Consider the following 19635-nt stretch of genomic DNA (forward strand, 5'->3'; position numbering starts at 1 on the left):
GAAGCTTAAAAGTATAAAGAAACGGACTTAAGACAGTCGGAGCTGAGACAACTTGCCTTTCATATTCTTTATTGAGTGACATGAGTGAAGGGTTAAAAGCCCATGGTGCATGACAATTCCAGGCAGAATAGGAACTAGGAGAGACCAGCACTGAGGCCAGAATGGCAAAATGCTTTCTGCCTGCCCCTCTTGATGATGTCACCAGGATGCGCCACTGAAACAGTAAGGAGCAGCAACAAAAAAGAAGATGGTGAAAGGAAGAAATTCCAATCTATTCAAATGTTCCGCCAGATTTTCAAAATGGCAGCCCTGATTTGGGGGGGAGGGGAAATAGGGAGGCTGTCTTTATTCACCTCCACGAACCCCGTCCCTTTCTATCCGTCACTCAGCTGACAGACTGCAGCAAACAGGAAGTTAGACGTGTTAGAAGGATCCAGCACTTTTGTAAATTGAGGTGCGTCGGTGGGGGGGGGGGGGGGGGGTTTGCAGGGAGGTGGGAAGAACTGAGGCTGATTCCCCAACCAGGTGGCGCCGGCAATCTGTCCCCTCTCGGATGGGGCCATCGGAGCAATGCGGGGCTCCCGAACCCCCGGCTTGATTCCCCTCCGCCTGCCCCTCGCCTGCGGCACCTGAGTGGGAAACCAGCAGGCCTCCGGAGTAGGCCTTGAATTGGACTGCAAGCAGTATTTAGAGATGGTGAAAAGGTATTTTCACCTTTGTTGTTTTGTCAGAGAGCAATTTTTCTTTTTCAGGTAACTCAAACAATTCAGGAACATCAAACTCTTGAAAACTGTGTTATATTTTTCATGGTCAGGTTTTACATACTTCACTTGTGCACTTTTATTTTTTTTTGTATAGTTGAACTGATTATGGCCACAATCCACAACTACCTCAGTGTGTATTTCAAACGTGCAGCATCTGAGATAAAAGGAACAAGAAACTGTACTGTACTTACAAACTGTACTGTATATCAACATATATATATATATAATATATATTAGTTGTCATGGACGTCAGAGTCCCTCTCAGCCCATATTGTTGCTTTATGTTCATTTTGTTTCTCTCACGAAACAACAGTTCAGGACCTGTCGGACTGCAGTCTCTTAGTCAATGCTTGATACTCAGTTGTTAAAACCCCTCCAAAGGAAGCGACCACAAGTCGTATCTTGGTAAACTGGAGCAACGTCTAACGTGGCGATCAATGATGTGAAGTGGATCGTCAGTTTGGCACCTCCACCAGTGCTTGTCACAAAAAACGCAAGGAATCCCATTGTTTTAACATCGACCACTGCCTGGGAAGTAGGAACAGGCTTCAGGCCATTCAGGCTCCCTCCGATATGCTCCGCCGTTCAATGGGGAGGCAGCTGATCTGTATCTCAGCCCCATTTACCCTCCCGGGTATCATACCCCTGAAAAACCCTTGCCCAACAAAAACCTCTCTGACAGGTTTGCACTGTTGCACAATCCCCATAACCTCACGCCTCACCAATCCGTACATCTTAAATTCGGCAGGCAGTGATCAAATCTCAGGGGTCAGATGATGAGAATAAACTGTGCTAGCTCGGTTGCTTCAGTTTATAGTGTCAGCTGAGTTTCTGCCTTGTGCTCCTCTCCCAGGAACCCGTTAGCCTCCTTTGCCACTGACAGAAGTGGATAAAGTAATTCAACCCACACACGTCAAACCTAGCTCGCCATGAACCCTTACTTGAACTTTAACCAGAGGAAGAGAAAACTCACAAAGATAGGTTCAGGTGAAGGGATAGGAATCGGGAGTCGGGGCGGGGGAGATGCGGGATGGAGGGGCAAGAGCTGCGACAGGGAGTGAAGGGGACGTGAAGCCAGTCAAACGTAACCTAGACCTGCTTGGGGTGTCCTTGAGATTGCGATGAATTCAGTTACTGCCAGACCCAATCCATTATTCATCACGTGTTCCAAAATTGGCAAGTGGCAAATGGTGAGGCCTGGACTGCTCACCTAGCTACCAAGGCACGAGGAGTGGGCTACTAAATTTCAAAGCCGCTTGGTTACCTCAATAAGATGGCACCGGGTCTGCACCCATCGCTTTGCCATGTGGAAGAAGCACATGAGAGAGAGCTGCAAACTCTAGTACCGAGAGATATTGGTCTGCACAGCTGCAGAAAATGCAAACTTCCTTCACGCCAGTCAAGATGCCACCCCTCCCTCTGTACACTCTCTGGCATACCGCCCTAACCCCCCCACCCCCCAAGAAAAAAAGACTTAATACGGAACCAACTAAACTAACTAATGGGACATGAGACCAGTGACCACCTTTCATGCTCTGTGTGCCATAAGGGGCATTAAAAAATATATTTCTTTTTTGTTTTCTTTAAATTATTTTGTTTATTATTATTTAGCAGTATTGGAATTGATGCAAAATGACTGCTTATTGCTTAGGGAGGTTGGAGGCAGGAGGGTCACATAATGATACCTCCAGAAATACACCCAATCAGGGATGGCTACCGGAGATTGTGGTAAATTCTCATGGCAGTGCAGGAGCAGTTATATTCTGCATCAAAACTCTACTGTACATTTCTAAGGGAGTACCTGATGACAGGCCAAGGTAGAAATGGAGGAAAATGCTCCATTCTCTGCCCCTTCTCCCTTTCCCGAGATAAGGATTTTCCAGCCCGGCCCATTGCTGGGATCATCCACTCCTGCTGAAAGTCAATGGACTTTTGGCTGGGTCATCGGATCTCCTGTGGCGGGTCACACTGCGTAAGGGCCATAGAGTCCCGCTCCGTCCCACTAAATACAGAACCTTTGGCGTTCTTCCTGCAGTCGGTTAGGAGCATCGGCAGCAGGTCACACAGAAGCCTCAAGAGGCGGGTACTGCCAGATGATTGGCGTGCGGTGATCATCGCACGCCCAGTCCCAATCCTATCCTCATGCCTGGCACAATGCCCTCTCCAGCAAGCATCATTAATGCAGTGGTCAGCAGCAGGGTCACTAACTGCAGTGTAGCGAACCCAAGGGCACTGAGCTCAAATGTGATATGTCCCAGCTTAGCTCAGCAACTTCAATGCAATTCAGGGATGGAGCCTAGAACCCTTGTTGTCTGTGTGATTCAGGGCACACCTGGCAGTGCACTTACCAACTAAGCCGGGGGGGGGGGGCGCGGGGGGTAAGAAATGGGCGCTCCTTTCAATTCAATGCATGGGACAAATACCATTGACCAGAGAACCTCTTGAGATGACCCAAAAAAATGCCACTCCTTCTATGACACACTTGAATGGTTTTCCTTTTTCCAACTGAAACCACAGAGCAGCAGCCTGGGTTTTGTGTCCCGCTTTGAAACGTCAGTAGAGGGTGAGAGTTTTGAGTTGTTACTTGTTGCTTCACGACAGAAAGTAAACAAGAACGCACCGGAAGCCCACCCCAGGTGAACTAGCAAGAAATAAAATAGACCATTAACCTCATCCGTTATCGTGAAAAACAAATCAGTAAAACAAATGGCATGGTTATTATTGATCCTCACTCACTTTTACCTACCTCAAGAATGCCAAGTCTATGTGTACCGATCCACCTAGTGGTGCCACCTTAAAACCCATGTATGTCTTAAGAGTTCCCCAGACTGTAATGTGGAAAGTGGAAAGTCCTATCCCACCATACCTAACCAATACTCTGAAAACTCATTGCCACCATTCTGGCACATTGTATCCACAGTTGGAGTCTCCTGCGGCCTTGTTTGGGAGGTTGACCTTCCCAATTGTACTAGGTTTATTGTGTCATTGTTAATTCGTTTTATAGAGATGTGTTCCCTTCTAACCCCACCCCTGGCCATCCCACATCTGAACAAAATACTCCACTTGGGCCACGTTATGCAAGACTGTTGCTTGAAAAGGTTCGGAAGGTGTTTGAAAATGAAATAACCAAATGAGAGGTGTAGAATTTAAGAAGATACTGAGATTTGTTTTTCTGAACAGTCCCTGGACTTGCACAACAACCTGAACATTTGTTCTGGGCTTTGACGCCTCTTATCTCAAAAATGTGTTACGGCGGCACCTCTGGGTTGACCCACGCCAACCCTGTCAGACTCTCTGTCCGACAGGAGCCATTTACGCTGGTTATATAAAAGCAAATTAGTGCGGATGCTGGAATCCGAAACAAAAACAGAAAACGCTGGGCAATCTCAGCAGGCCTGGCAGCATCTGTGGAGAGAGCGGGAGCTAACGTTTCCGGTCTGGATGGCTCGACAAGCTTTGACAAAGAGAATCAAACTGTCACTTCCCCTTGACCTGGACTTTTTCAAACGAAGTCATGGAGTTTAATTCTTGATCAATTGGTTTCCCTTCTTAAAAATAAGAAATGAGTCCCATTGCAGTTTAAGTTTCCTATCACTTGGAGGCAAAGAGTGAGACCCAAAATCCCAGGCTTATCCAAAATGAAGATGACTTTGATGCATCAGCCAGTCGGGTATGTCTCCTTCTGTAAATAAACACAGCTGACCTTAATTAAATATCTTTGCCATGGACTCATTTAACGTGCTCATAAAACCCGAATACTAATAAAGGTCCACCCCATCAAAGTCTTTAGGAGAAGCCAAGGCCCCAGTACTGAGGTGAAGATGAAGGAGGACAATGATATATACATGACACACATTCCACGTACAGTCTGGTGGCCCCTTTAAGACAAGGTTCTTTTTTAAAAACAAAACTCTTTTTTTCCCCCTCATCAGCGTAACAGTGAGGGACCTCATGCATAAACCTTTCCTCGTATCGAACTGGCTGAAATCAAGGACTAGGCGAGCTTGTTTTTCACTCTGTAGGGATGACTGAATTAAGGAACCATTTTGCCGCCGTTTTAAATGGAGGTTCATCATAAGGCTAGGAGTCTTCAGCTACAGATGGCGGGGAGTGGGGGGGGGGGGGTTATCTGGTGGGAGGGGGTGTGGGGAAGATCTGATTGAGTGCCTTTATGACTTAGTTTATGACTTGTAACCTGTTATTTTTTTTCTCTTTGAATATTTTTCATATATACTGGACAATTGTGACTGCTTTAATGAATTGAAGCCTATAGCGGTCAATTATTCTGTATGGCTCATATACGGCAGAACACTGCAAACATATCAGTAAATCGTTGCAAGTGGTTTTGTCCATTTTATGCTTGAAAAAGGAGACAATTGTGAAACCACACCTTAACTTTAAGTTGATGGATGCTCCTCCCTCTAAAGGCTACATTTCCTAAGTAGTTATATTTGTTCACGCAGCTAGAAAGTGGCTGTAGTTTTAAGGAACTGGGTGTTGCAGAAGTGGCTTTTCACTTCTTGGGGAAACTGAGGGGGTTGGTGCGGGATGAGGGGGAAGATGCATTTCGAATTTGATGAGCTTTTTCGAAGGACTTGCCCCGATTGTTGTCAGTTATGTGAAAATATTTCTGGCAATCTGACTCCAGTTGAGTGGTTGCAAAGTCCTCGACACAGCACAGTTCTCCAAAACATTGCAAGGTGCCAAATTTTCCGGTAGGAATGAGAAAAGGAAAATCAATTAGACCTCCAGTCCGTGGCTAGTCTGATTATTGACACCTCTCCCTTCTTGCTGCCAAACCCAGTATCCACTCCTGTCTGTTTCCCATCACACGACTAATAGGGTAGATGTCCCATGTTGTACTCCACCTTACAGGCCAGGCTAGTCCCAGGTAACATCCCTGGTTATCGGATCCCAGCTGATCCAACATTGAGGATGTTGCAATTGCTCTCGGCACCCCAGGCTAAGGAAAGGATTACTTGGTCAGAATTCCAACTTCCTGGTTGTCATCCGGAGGTTCCTCTGGGAAGTGCACTCCGTTCTCGGTGCCTCAGTCGTCATTGAGTAGCTCACTGGCATTGCTGTGAGGTATCAGCGACACGAGGGTGCCAGAGAAAGGGAGAAAGCTGGAAGAGAAACTAATGGAAGTCGTCACTCAGAGGAACAGTCACCCACACTGCTGGACGATGTGAATTTGAGAGTGTGAAAGGTGTTAGGTAAACTCTGCTCTAGCGAGGTACTGGGGAACGTAGCGAAGAAACATCCCTTTCTTTGAGCTGTAAGCCGAGGCAGACATCAGTGATGATGAATGTAAATAGAGAATTTTGCCCGTGATGACTACTAAAGCTTTTCAGTGTGGTGAAGTTACCCTTGAGTCATTGGAAAAAGTCTCCAACATTGACAAAGCTGTTGTGGTGCGATTCCAATGAGACACTGGTTTGATTTGTGTGGGGGACCAGAGGAAAGACTCATCAACAATAGCTTGTCAGGAACCAATTGCAAATTGTTTTGCTGCCTTCACCCGATGACTCTGTTAGCTTTGCCACCGAGTGACTTCCCCCCGCCCCCTCCCCAGACTAGGAATAGTACCAGATTTGATCCCCCGCCTGTGCTGTTCATTGTCATCAGCCAGGGTGGTGGAGTGAAGGAGTTGGCTGCATCCTTCCTGGGGTAAGATAGGGGAAAGTGGGCAGGGCTTCCATTGCGGATCACTGTCCAGTAATCCCTGTGGGGTCTGTGCTTCAGTGGAAGCTGGGTCTTCTGTAAAGAAGGGGGCTTGACTTTGATGATGGCTTTCAGAGAGGCAAACAAAACCAAGGCGTGACCACGGGCAAGAAAGTTGCTCAATAAAAGCTCTTGCGGGATTCCTGAAGCTGGATGTCACAGACTAATTTCATCACTGAGGCTCTGACATTAGTAATGGTTGGTGGAGAACATAGGAACTGCAGTGGACCATTCGGCCCCTCCAGCCTGTTACCGAGATCAAGGCTGATCTGTATCTTACCTCCATCCACCTGCCTTGGCCCCATAAGTGCCCATGGATGCTGCATCTAGAGAGTCACCAGCTTCGGGAGGAGGGAGAAAGGCATTTGTTTTATGTTTGACTTGAGATGGCAGCACAATATTTTATTTAAATTTATTTTTTGCAAATTTAGAGTACCCAATTCATTTTTTCCAATTAAGGGGCAATTTAGTGTGGCCAATTCACCCATCCTGCATATCTTTGGGTTGTGGGGGCGAAACCCACGCAAACACAGGGAGAATGTGCAAATTCCACAGTGACCCAGAGCCGGGATCGAACCTGGGACCTTGGCGTCGTGAGGCCGCAGTGCTACCCACTGTGCCACCTGGCAGCACAATATTTGTAACCTAATTAGGAAGCCAAGATCACAGAGCAAGGAATACTTTAGGAATACCAAGTCGATCCCCCGCCTCTCACGCAGGGAAGCTGAGACTAGTTGTACTCCACCAACTCGGCAGAAAATAGGCCTGTCAATCAAGCCAAACAGGTTTTGGAAGCCCATGCATTTGGAAAGGGAGGTTTGTGGGGAGAGAAGACAGACCTCGCCCACATTCCGGGATGGAAATCCCACAATTTCATGGGGTGACTGTAGACAGCGTTCGAATTGGCGAACGGTCTTCTGTACGTGCTCAGTGCTGTGAACATTCAGGACTTTGCAAAGCAAGGGTTAACCTGTCAGCTGCACTCAGCCCCCTCTTGGACAGGTTGTGCATCAGGCTCACCGCCCAGGCATCCTTTGCCTTTTTTCAATATAACAGAACCCTCCTGTCAGCAGTGCATCAAATGCCACGATGAATCTCCACAAAGGGCAACCGTGACTCATCATAGAAATTGTCATAGCGCCATGAAATGTACAAGGAGGCCATTTGGCCCATGGTCCTTGTGCTACCCCATTGGAAGAACGAAGAACTTTTCGATCAGCCCCACCAGCTTCCCAACAGCACCCCGACCAGCCAACCCTTTCCCCATTTCTTTCGTAGAAGTGTATTTTATCGCATGACGTTGAATGGTACTTAGTGGAAACACTGTATGCTAAATTTGGAAGAACATAAATATTACCTCCCCCCCCCCCCAATCCCGTCCTCAAACCCCCCTCTTGTGCTTGAAAAATGTTGTTGAGTGCTGTCCTTGTCCACAGGACGATATATTGGGTTTGGCGGGGCCTCCGCTGTTATCAGTCAGTCTCGTGCACTGGACCAACACGGCAAGGGTGTTCCTTTAGCGAAGGAGAGCACAATAGTCTGTGTGAACAGATAGAACTCATCAGCGACTGGGAAGTAAAACATCAGCTTAAAGAATCCAGCTGTGGTTCGCGTCTCCTTCTGTCTAACCGTTGAATTGTGTTTTTATTTGTTGGAAACTCTTTATTTGCCTGGAGCTGTTTTTATATGACAAAAAACTTGAGTCAAACCAAAGCTTGATGGGAAGGATACTTGCTTGTCTTTGACATAACACTGCATTTATGTTTTTTTTGCCGCTACTGTTGTGTTTTTTTCTTTTGATCAGAAACCAAAGTGGCAGCGTGTAAGAAAGCACATTGGAAAATACTACTGCCTTTACTACTGCCTGCACCTCATCAGAATTCTGTATTTGTGTTACCGTTACGAAAAAAAAACAGAGCAGCACCACCAAGCTGGGTTGTATTTTGTCACTGATGCCCTGTGAGGAGTGTTTCATTTACTGTCTCTGCCGTTTATCTTTGCTCGGCCATGGCGGGTTCCCTGTTGGAAATTGTTTTGCCTCTCTTCCACTTCGATTTGAGATTGCTGGTGGCGGAGTGGATTAGAAATGGTCCTCTCACTCTGGATTGCATTCCAGTCCACACTGATGCAATGGCCATCTTCTCCGACTCTTACATTGAAATGGCTCCTCCCACCACCCCAGGTGGGGTTACGGGGATAGAGCGGGAGGGGGAGTGCGCCTAGGTAGGGTGCTCATTCAGAGGGTCAGTGCAGACTCAATGGGGCCAATGGCCTCCTTCTGGTGCAGTCTCAAAGGGTTCCTGTCGCGTACCTTCACAGCAGAAACCCAGCTGGGATTTGCCACTAAATCTAATGAGTGAATTAAACCTTAATTCGGCACCCCTGCTCTCGTCCATCAGTTTTGCCATTAAGATTTTGCTTGCTTTTCATGCACAGAAACTAAATTTGCCAAGTTGGCCCCGTTTGGTTCAACTGGTACTGGATTGAAATGAAAGCTCATTGGCCTGAGCATACCTCAGATCCCAGATAAGTAGAAATAAACCCAGTCGTCAATCGTAGTATTGATTCCTTGCTTTGAGAAGCTTGAAAAACAGGCACACGGTCGTGTGCAATGGTCAGCCACAATACTAGAAATTGACGGTGAGAAATGATTTCAAATCACCTCACTCCACTCACTAGTTTTGTTGAAGTGTTCATGGCCTAGCTGAGAAGAGCACAGGAGTATTATTCTCGATTTGTGTCAAAATGGCAAGCTAGCACACAACCACCACATTTTAGTGGGGTGGGAAATGGGTTCAAGGGTTGGCATGGAGGCTGGTCGGTCCTTCTGCGCATCAGGCTTTTCCCATAAGAGGACTAGCTGGGCACTGCTTGGTCATTCCCTACCTTGCCAGGATACGTGGAACCCCAGCTGGGTCCCCAGCAGATTGTTGAGAAGCAGTGCCCTGCTTATGTACAGTCAAAAAGTCTGCAGGCTGATAAGAATTGACCAAAAATCCCAATGCAATGGTTGAGGCCTAAGGTTGCCTTTTCTTCGGGTCGAATGAAAAGAAATGGGGAGAGTTTAGCCCTCCTGCACCGAGAAAGATTGACGGACAATTTCCTGTTGCAGGGAGGGCTATCCCACCTTGCGGGGTGCGGAAGCTGAGGTTTGTCTCACTTTCCAGTCATCGCCACTGTTTCTTTCTGCTCACGTGAGAATGTGGAAATAGCAGCACATTATTCTTCAGCCTTCACTTCCTGGAGCTATGTTTGAGTGCAGTGCAGGTGCACCGATCAGTGGTGACCGCAGGCAGTTAGTGAGTGAACAAGAAACGCTAACTGATGTCAGCCATGGACAGTGCGGAGGATGGAAGTCCCACCACTGCTGGGTTACCCAACGTTTATTAATACTGCCGCAAGTTGTGTGCTAGCTCTGTGATTTTACTTAAAAGGGCGATGCTCAGCCGATGTATGGGAATATTATATATACTTTGTTTCCTCTGACTGGACAGCAAGTGTGCGTTCGATGCTTTAAGAAATGTGCTATTTTACATGCGTTTTCCTCTCAGTCAGGTCTGGAGCCGGGAATTGACTTTAAAGCCATCGCGTGCCATAACCAGCTGTTGGCCTTGACCCTCAACCCTTTCTTCCTTCTAGCCTGGAGGCACGGTGGCACAGTGGTTAGCACTGCTGCCTCACAACGCCAGGGACCAGGTTCAATTCCAGCCTTGGGTGACTGTCTGTGTGGAGTTTGCACGTTCTCCCCGTGTCTGTGTGGGTTTCCTCCGGGTGCTCCGGTTTCCTCCCACAGTCCAAAGATGTGCAGGTTCCGTGGATTGGCCACGCTAAATTGCCCCTTAGTATCTAAGGATGTGTAGGTTAGGTGGGGTTACGGGGATAGAGCGGGAGGGGGAGTGCGCCTAGGTAGGGTGCTCATTCAGAGGGTCAGTGCAGACTCAATGGGCCCAATGGCCTCCTTCTGCACATTAGAAATTCTATGCACCTCCTGCTTGGAAAGAATGTGGTCTCTTCATTTCCTTCTCACTGTCGCATGGACTTTATTGGGGTTTGGGTCAGTCACCCAATGTGAGTCCTGTCTTGAGGTTGAAAATGAGCTCTTTAATTCTGCAATGATTTTATTTTGTATTTCAATGATCCTTTTCTGGGTGTGTGCACACGATGGGCGTGTAAGACGGGGATGAGCGAGAGGAGAGGGGTGGGAAGGGGCAGGAGTGAGGAGAGTCCCTGTTAGGCCTCATGTTTCTAGACCCTTGACATTCACACCAGGCCCGTCACCACTAACTCTGAGGATGAGGGACTCATGCCTGTGTCACTGGCAAATTGAGAAGTAAAATCCAATATCTGTAAAGAAAAGTGAACACATTTAGAAAACTGCAGGATGAAGGATTAAGGAGCGGGCTTCTTCCGATCTTGTACAATAGATTTTGTTTGGCTGCCAAAATGGAAAACCCAGATCAAAATGGCCAAATCCCAGTCAATAAACTCAGTAATACTGGCACCGGTAAGGCTGGAGTTCCATTTTAAAGTTCAAGGCGCAGTTGGACCTTCGGGCAGGATTTTCCAGCCCTTCATGCCAGCGGGATCTCTTGATCAGGCCAAAATCGAGCCCTACCACGGGTTGCCGGGCGACCTAATGGCCGAGCCATGCAAGAACGCCATAGGCACTGGCTGGCCGAGCTGGAAGATCCCGCCAGCCGGCCAATGGTGAGCCACTTCTGCCTTGGGAACTCCCGCCATGGTGAGGGGGGGCTGGGAATTCTGGCCTTCATTTCCCAATCTTGACGTAGGTAAATGGGGAACAGAGGGAGCAATTGTGCTTGGATCTACCTGAAAGTTGGGACCCAGGGAATTACATGGAACTGTGGTTTTTGTAACCTGCCCAGTATTACTGTTCATTAACTTGAATGGAGAGTAAAATCTCAGACGGTATAAAAACAGTGGTGCATGTAGCAATTCCAGGCTTCCCAATGGGAATTTGCTTAAAATTGCCTGCCGAGTGGGCCACATCAGGAAAGAGACCCACATGGATCAATAGCTTTATTTTGGTGCCTGCACCACCCTCTAGGCCCCGTGCACTATATGGCCACCTCTAAAATGAGGAAGAGGTTTTATTGTACTTGTGCAGCCTGAGCACAGGCCCGATAGAACGTAGACAAGGACGCGGGCAAAATCTTTACAGGACTGGGGCTAACAAGCCCCCTGAAGATTGACCCAGAATGCTCAGTGAGGGAGTCTTAAACAGGAGGGTGGGTTCCAAATTTACCTGGAAAAAAAATTGCCATCTTTATACAATTGATCAAAGCTACCTGAACCTCCTGGCAACCATTTACGTCTTTGTTTGCATTGTAATCTCTTATGAGCTGGAGAAATGCTCTGCCTGAAAGGGCAGAGGACACAGGTTTGATCGGAAAAAAGGCATTGGATAAATGTTTGGAAATGAAGAGAAATTTTCAGGGCTGTGGAGAAAGAATGGTAGGGGGAGGGCTGAAAAGATAAATTATTTAAAGAGCTAACACAGACAGGATGGGCCAGATGGCCTCTTTCTGTGCTGTGTGCTTGCTACATAACTGAGATAGCAGAAGGAAAATTGGTTTATCAGAGTGTGGTAGTATGTGGCACCACGGCAGACAGCGATTAATGCCCTTGCATTTATTAATCCCTTTATTTATTTGCCAATACCCATCATTGGAAGCGCTGAGTGGCAGTGAGGGAGCCAGAGGAGAGGCTTGTCCCTGCTACTTTCCAACAGCTGTCATTATCAGAGGTGTGAGGGAAAGCTGATTGCCCCAACTGCTTGGGCAACTCAGCTCTTCACGTTGAAGGAATAGGGAACAGAAGCATGAACTAGTGCAGAACATCAAGGCTGCTCGGCCAAGGCTGCAATTCGCTGCTTGGTGGAGAATGTAGCAATGACCATAAATGTTCCACGTGCTGTAGGACAGGAGTGATGGGTAAGGGCAGCTCCCTGGGGTGGGGGAGATTTTAATCAACTGGTAGATCACCAAGACTGCTTATTTCCACTTCCCACCTCCAACTCTGTCCCTGCCCCGCCTACTGCTGCAACCCCCTCTCAATGTCTTTGTTATCGCTAAACCTGACTACCCCAAAGGACCCCTGCCCCACCTCACTTCTAACCATCATAAATTGAGGACATTCAAAGTTCTGCTGCGCGTGTTCTAGACTCCAAGTTAAACAATGCCCTGATTTCAAAGTCCTCACCCATGTTTGAAAATCTCTCCAGCACCTCGCCCCTCCCCATCTCTGTAATCTCCTCCAACCCCAAAACCCTCCAAGATTTCTGAAATGGCCCCAATTCTAGTCTCTTACGCATTTCCAATTTCAGTCGCACCATCGATGGTCGCCATGCTTTCAGCTGGGTGGGCACTGAATGGTGAGATTACCTCCCTTAACCTCTTGGCCTCTCTCCCCTCGTTTTAAGATACTCTGTAAAACCTACCTCTTCGAACGATCTCTCGGTTTCAAATTTTACCTGATCACATTCCTGTGAAATGCCTTGGGAGGCTTCGCTGCATCAGGGATGCTACATAAATGCAGGATGTTGTATGACCACAGTGCGCAGTAAGTTCCAACAGCATGCAGAGAAAGGTGCCGAGCATGGCAGAGTCAACCCGCTTAGATTGTGGTTTGGGCCCTAAATTGGCGATTGTGGAGAGGAAAGATCAGCAATAGTGAAACTAATGGGAAGATGTATGTGCGCGTTGGGTGGCAACATGTTAAAAGCAGGAGACAATCCCCCCACCTCGCCCCCCCCCCCCCAGCCATATCAAACCCCTGTTCCCCTGGGCGGTACGTTAGCTCAGTGGTTAGCACTGTTGCTTCACAGCTCTAGGGTCCCAGGATGAATTCCAGGCTTGGGTCACTGTCTGTGCGGAATCTGCACGTTCTCCCCGTGTCTGCGTGGGTTTCCTCCGGGTGCTCCGGTTTCCTCCCACAAAGTCCCGAAAGACGTGCTTCTTAGGGGAATTGGGCATTCTGAATTCTCCCTCAGTGTACCCGAACAGGCGACTAGGGGCTTTTCACAGTAACGTCATTGCGGTGTTAATGCAAGCCTACTTGTGACAATAATAAAGATAATGGCTTTCCCGGTCCTGGAAACCTGACGAGAGAGGAACCAGGGTTTTAATAAACTGGACGCACTCTCTTCAAAATGAAACTATTTAGGTTTTGACTGAAACAGCTCGCAGTCGACCCATTGAGAACAAGCTCAAAGTTGAAATTCCTGCAACCTGGGTTGAGCATCGCCTTTCACTCTCTCTGTCTGAAAACGGGCCTCCTTCATAACCCACTCTTGCATCATGTGCAGTATCTGTTTACTACCTCTGAGGTGACGCTTTTGTTTTTTTTTGTTACCAGTCCTTGAATTACCTCAGCAACCACATGTGTCAGAAGTAAACAATGGAATAATTACGAAATGCACTGAATGAGACGGAACAACATTAGAATTGAGATATATATATTGGGAGATAATTTTGTATGTCTGTTCCTCTGCAGTGTATGATTTTAGAAGTTATGTTTTTTTAAGTCTTTTTTTCCCCCTGATTTTTTCTATACATAGTCTAATAAAACTATATTTCTCCGTATTGTAGAGCATCCTCTGTTGTTTTTATTTCTTCAACTCATAGGGTCTGAACCTTTGCGAAACGTTGGAGATTTTTACCTCTAAACAATGGAAGAAGTAGTTGTGTCAATGTGAGATCGATGTTTGATTTTTTTTTCCATTAAACGTGTAACTTAAGCAATTGCCTGAATCTGTTTCATTTCGCCTCAGTCTCTGCGTTAGTTATCAAGCAGTCAGCAGCGGCAGCTCTGTCGCCGGGTTATAAAATACCCTTGGCAAAACCATGGTGCAGCTCCAGGTGGGGAGGTGCGGCCGGTTCTCTTGCTTTAGGAGGAGTGGGTCAAGGCCCCAGGGGGGGTGCGCGAAAGGTTCACCAGAATGGTAGCGGGGCCGGCCAGACTTCAGTTGCGTGGGGAGGCTCCAGCCGCCACGCTTGCTCTCTCTCTTCAGAGCAGAGAAGGTTACGGGGGGAAAATCGATAAGAGGTATTTGGATTGGTGAAGGATGTTGATGGGCGTACCCAAGGCGAGGAGAGGCGGTAATCAGAGGAAACAACTTTTTGAAAAAGGGGCCAGAGACGACACGAGAAGAAATGTCTTTTACACAGCGAGTTAGTGCAACCAGATGGCGGCCGGTGACTAGTGGTGTGCCTCAGGGGTCGGTGCTGGGACCACAACTTTTCACAATATATATTAACTATCTGGAAGAAGGAACTGAAGGCACTGTTGCTCAGTTTGCAGATGATATAAAGATCTGTAGACGAACAGGTCGTATTGAGGAAGCAGGGGGGCCTAGAAGAGTGGGCAATGAAGTGGCAAATGAAATACAATGTAGAAGACTGTGAGGTTATGCACTTTGGAACGGAGGTGTAGACTATTTTCTTAAATGGGAAATGCTTAAGAAGTCAGAATCACCAAGGGACTTGAGAGTCCTTGTTCAAGATTCGCTTAAGGTTGCAGGTTCAGTCGGCAGTTAGGAAGGTGAATACAATGTTAGCATTCATGTCGAGAGGGCTAGAATACAAGACCAGGGATGTACTTCTGAGGCTGGATAAGACTCTGGTCAGACCCCATTTGGAGTATTGTGAGCAGTTTTGGGCCCCGTATCTAAGGAAGGATGTGCTGCCCTTGGAAAGGGTCCAAAGGAGGTTCACAAGAATGATCCCTGGAATGAACAGCTTGTCGTATGAGGAACGGTTAAGGACTCTGGGTCTGTACTCGTTGGGAGTTTAGAAGGATGAGGGGGGATCTTATTGAAACTTACAAGATACAGCAAGGCCTGGATAGAGTGGACGTAGAGAGGATGTTTCCACTCGTAGGAAAAACTAGAATCAGGGGACACCATCTCAGACTAAAGGGACGATCCTGCAAAACAGAGATGAGGAGGAATTTCTGCAGCCAGAGGGTGGTGAATCTGTGGAACTCTTTGCCGCAGAAGGCTGTGGAGACCAAATCACCGAGTGTCTTTAAGAGAGAGATAGATAGGTTCTGATTAGTAAGGGGATCAGGGGTTATGGGGAGAAGGCAGGAGAATGGGGATGAGAAAAATATCAGCCATGATTGAATGGCGGAGCAGACTCGATGGGCCGAGTGGCCTAATTCTGCTCCTAAGTCTTATGGTCTTATGGCTTTATGGAGTGCAGTGTCTGAAAAGATGATCAAGCTGCTTCAATGTACCTACAGAAGGAAAAAACATTTTCCCGTTTTGCTGTTTTTCTCTTCTGGATAGATACTTCAGTGTATTACTTTCAAAAGGGAATTAGATACTTGATAAAGAAAAATTTGCAGAGCACAAGAGCAGAAGACCATAAGACATAGGTGCAGAAGTAGCCATTAAGTCCATCGCATTTGCTCTGCCATTCAACAAGATCACAACTGATGGGGAAAGAGATGAAACGCGAGACTAACTGGGAGGTTGTTTCAAAGAGCTGGCAGACACAAAATGGGCTAAATGGCCTGCTTCTATGTTGTAAACGGATTCCAGCTGTTCAAAATCACCAACAATCTCTGTGATTACAACTCTGGTGCATTATCCATCCTCATCCTCATTGACCTCACTGTCCAGCGTTTGCCACCAATAACGACACCATCCCCCTCCAACACCTCTACTTTGTTGTTTAGTTCAGGTAAGATTGCCTCCACTTAGTTCCTATCTGTGGTAGTCTGTGTTAGGAGGATTACGGTACCTAGTAATGCTGGAATACCATTGGTGGAGAATGTACTTGTTCCCATTGGGTAAGCTTGCATGTTCGCTCCGCCTTGCAAGGTGGGGTATAAGAGCCCGTGCCGCCCCAGCAGCTTCCTTCTGTACCTGCGCTGCTGGGGGAAACATCTAGCGTATTATAGCCTTCAATTGTCTCCAATCTCGCTTCTGAGGTTATTGATTGTGCATCACTATCCAATCGCAGACAGAGCATCACTGCCCTCTAAACCCTCCCCTCACCTCCCCCTCACATTCCTGTCATTGCTGTGGTCCCATTTCACAGTCCCAAAGGCATTCTTCTATCCTTGTTCCCAATCTTATTCCCTTTCAGTTTCCTGCTCCTTCACAAAGCTATTTGCAGGCATGTGGGCAGCTTCCAAACATCACAGAAAACTCCCAACACTGCACCTCTACCATCCATCTCAACCTTCGATTCACTCAGACTCTCCTCCACTCCCTCGATGCTCTCAATTCCCCCTGCTCAAATCCCCCCTGAACCTCCCGCCCCTCACCTTGAACTTGTGTGCCCACGTAACCGACCCTTCAACTAAAGGGAACAGCTGTACCCTACCTACCCAGTCCATGCCCCTCATAATCTTGATGTGGAGATGCCGGCGTTGGACTGGGGTGAGCACAGTAAGAAGTTTACAACACCAGGTTAAAGTCCAACAGGTTTGTTTCAAATCACTATCTTTCGGAGAGCTGCTCCTTCCTCGGTCACACTGACTGAGGAAGGAGCAGCACTCCGAAAGCTAGTGATTTGAAACAAACCTGTTGGACTTTAACCTGGTGTTGTAAGACTTCTTACTGTCCTCATAATCTTGTACACCTCAATCAGGTCGCCCGTCTGCACAAGCAAAATCAACCCAAGCCTATCCAACCTCTCTTCATAACTAAAATGTTCCATCCCAGGCAACATCCTGGTGAATCTCCTCAGCACCCCCTCCAGTGCAATCTCATCCTTCCAATAATGTGGCGACCAGATTGCACACAGTACTCCAGCTGTGGCCTCACCCAAGCTGTTTACAACTCCAACATGACTTCCTTGCTTTAGTAATCTGTGCCTCAATTGATAAAGGCAAGTGTCCCATATGCCTTTATCACCACCCTGTGGGGGGGATTCTCCAAAATCGAGACTAAGTGTTCGCGCCGTCGTGAACGCCGTCGCGTTTCACTATGGCGCGAAACGGGCGCGGGAAGTAGGGATTCTGCCCCCCACACGGGGCCAGCATGGCGCTGGAGCGGTTCACGGCGCTCCAGCCTTACATCCTGGCGCGGACTGGGGGCGGCGCCAACCCGCGCATGCGCAGTGGCGAAGCGCCAACCGATGCATGCACGGTAGACTCGCGGAACGCGCCGGCCCCGACGCAACATGGCGTGGGGGTTCTGGGGCCGGAAGCGGAACAAAGTAGGCCCGTGGGATGGGGGGGGGGGAGGGGGGGGAGGCCGGCCCGCCGATCGGTGAGCCCCGATCGCGGGCCAGACCCCATCGGAGGCCCACCCCCCCCACCCCCCCCGTGAAGGAGCGCTTTTCCCCGCCCCACAGGCCACCCCCTGACCCTTCGCGGTGTGGCGCGGTTGCGGCGATTCTCCGGCCTGGCGCGGGGCTGGGAGAATCGCGCCCTATGTTCCTCGGAACTTCCCAGTGTCAGGCTATTCATTGAATACTTCCTTGTCAAATTCTTCCTTGTCAAATTACTCCTTCCAAAGTGTTTCGCCTCATACGTTTCAGGATTAAATTCCATCTGCCACTTTGGTTCCAATTTGACCATCCCGTCTATATCTTCCTGCAACCCAAGACACTCAACCTCATTGTTAATCACACGGCCAATCATTGTACCATCTGCAAACCTACTGATCCTACTCCCCACATAATCATAGGAGACTCAGCACGGGCCCATATGATACACCATTGGACGCTGCCTTCCAGTCACTAAAGCAGCTGTCTGCCATCAGCGAAGCCAATTTTGAATGTGCCTAGGCAAAATTGCCCTTGGTTGAGTTACCAAGCTGGGCCTTTCCCTGGAGGTTTCATCAGATTATCTCCATTTTCTAACATGCCTTTCTGCCATTGGCCGCCCAACATGTCGACCTTCATGGTGCACTCTCTTCAGCGCCAATTGCAAAGTCAGCATTTCTTGTTCACCAATTGGGCGTCTCTCGAGACTCAGTCAGAAGGTTTTGTTCCCTCCCTCTCTAAAATATGTGCGACTAATTGGCAGAAAATGAAACAAGGAATTTTTTAAAGCTCCAATGGCTTTGATTCAGGGTTTGTTCACCACAGCCACCTGGAAGTTAATCTTCAATTCCTGGAGACTCCAGGACAAGACTGGAGAGTTGGCAACCCAGTTCTGCGGTCCACATTACCAGATGGGCCTCCCATGATGCAAAGTATTATAAATGGACGTGAATTCAGTGGGTTCAATGACCTCCTTCTATGGCTCTCTAAATTGATTTTTGTTTGCAGTCGTCGCTGGAAAAGCCAGCTTTTGCTGCCCTTTCCTAATTGCCCCTTGAATTGAGTAGCCAGTTCAGAGTCAACCACGTTGCTGTGAATCGGGTGTCACATGTAGACCGGAACCAGGTTAAAGACTTTCTTTCCCTAAAGGGGCATGAGTGAACCAGGTGGGTTTTTAATGACAATCGGTGATAGTTTTCATGGTCACCATTACTGAGACTAGCTTCCATTTCCAGACTTTTTTATTAATTGAATTTAAATTCAATCATCCATTGTGGTGGGATTTGAAATGAAATGAAAATCTCTTATTGTCACAAGTAGGCTTCAAATGAAGTTACTGTGAAAGGCCCCCAGTCACCACATTCCGGCGCCTGTTTGGGGAGGCTGGTACGGGAACCCATGTCCCCAGAGGATTCGCCTGGGCCTCTGAGTGACCAGTCCAGTGACATTACCATCCCTCCGATAACTTGTGTAATTGTATCACGTGCATCCTGAATAAAATGATTCCGTGGGGCAGCACGGTAGCACTGTGGATAGCACAATTGCTTCACAGCTCCAGGGTCCCAGGTTCGATTCCGGCTTGGGTCACTGTCTGTGCGGAGTCTGCACATCCTCCCCGTGTGTGCGTGAGTTTCCTCCGGGTGCTCCGGTTTCCTCCCACAGTCCAAAGATGTGCAGGTTAGGTGGATTGGCCATGATAAATTGCCCTTAGTGTCCAAAATTGCCCTTAGTGTTGGGTGGGGTTACTGGGTTATGGGGATAGGGTGGAGGTGTTAACTTTGGGTAGGGTGCTCTTTCCAAGAGCCGGTGCAGACTCGATGGGCCAAATGGCCTCCTTCTGCACTGTAAATTCTATGATCTATGATCTATGATTCCATTGGAGGATTGTGCACAGAAGAACTGCC

Source organism: Scyliorhinus torazame, chromosome 13 (genome assembly GCF_047496885.1).
Source record: "Scyliorhinus torazame isolate Kashiwa2021f chromosome 13, sScyTor2.1, whole genome shotgun sequence".
NCBI lineage: Eukaryota > Metazoa > Chordata > Chondrichthyes > Carcharhiniformes > Scyliorhinidae > Scyliorhinus > Scyliorhinus torazame.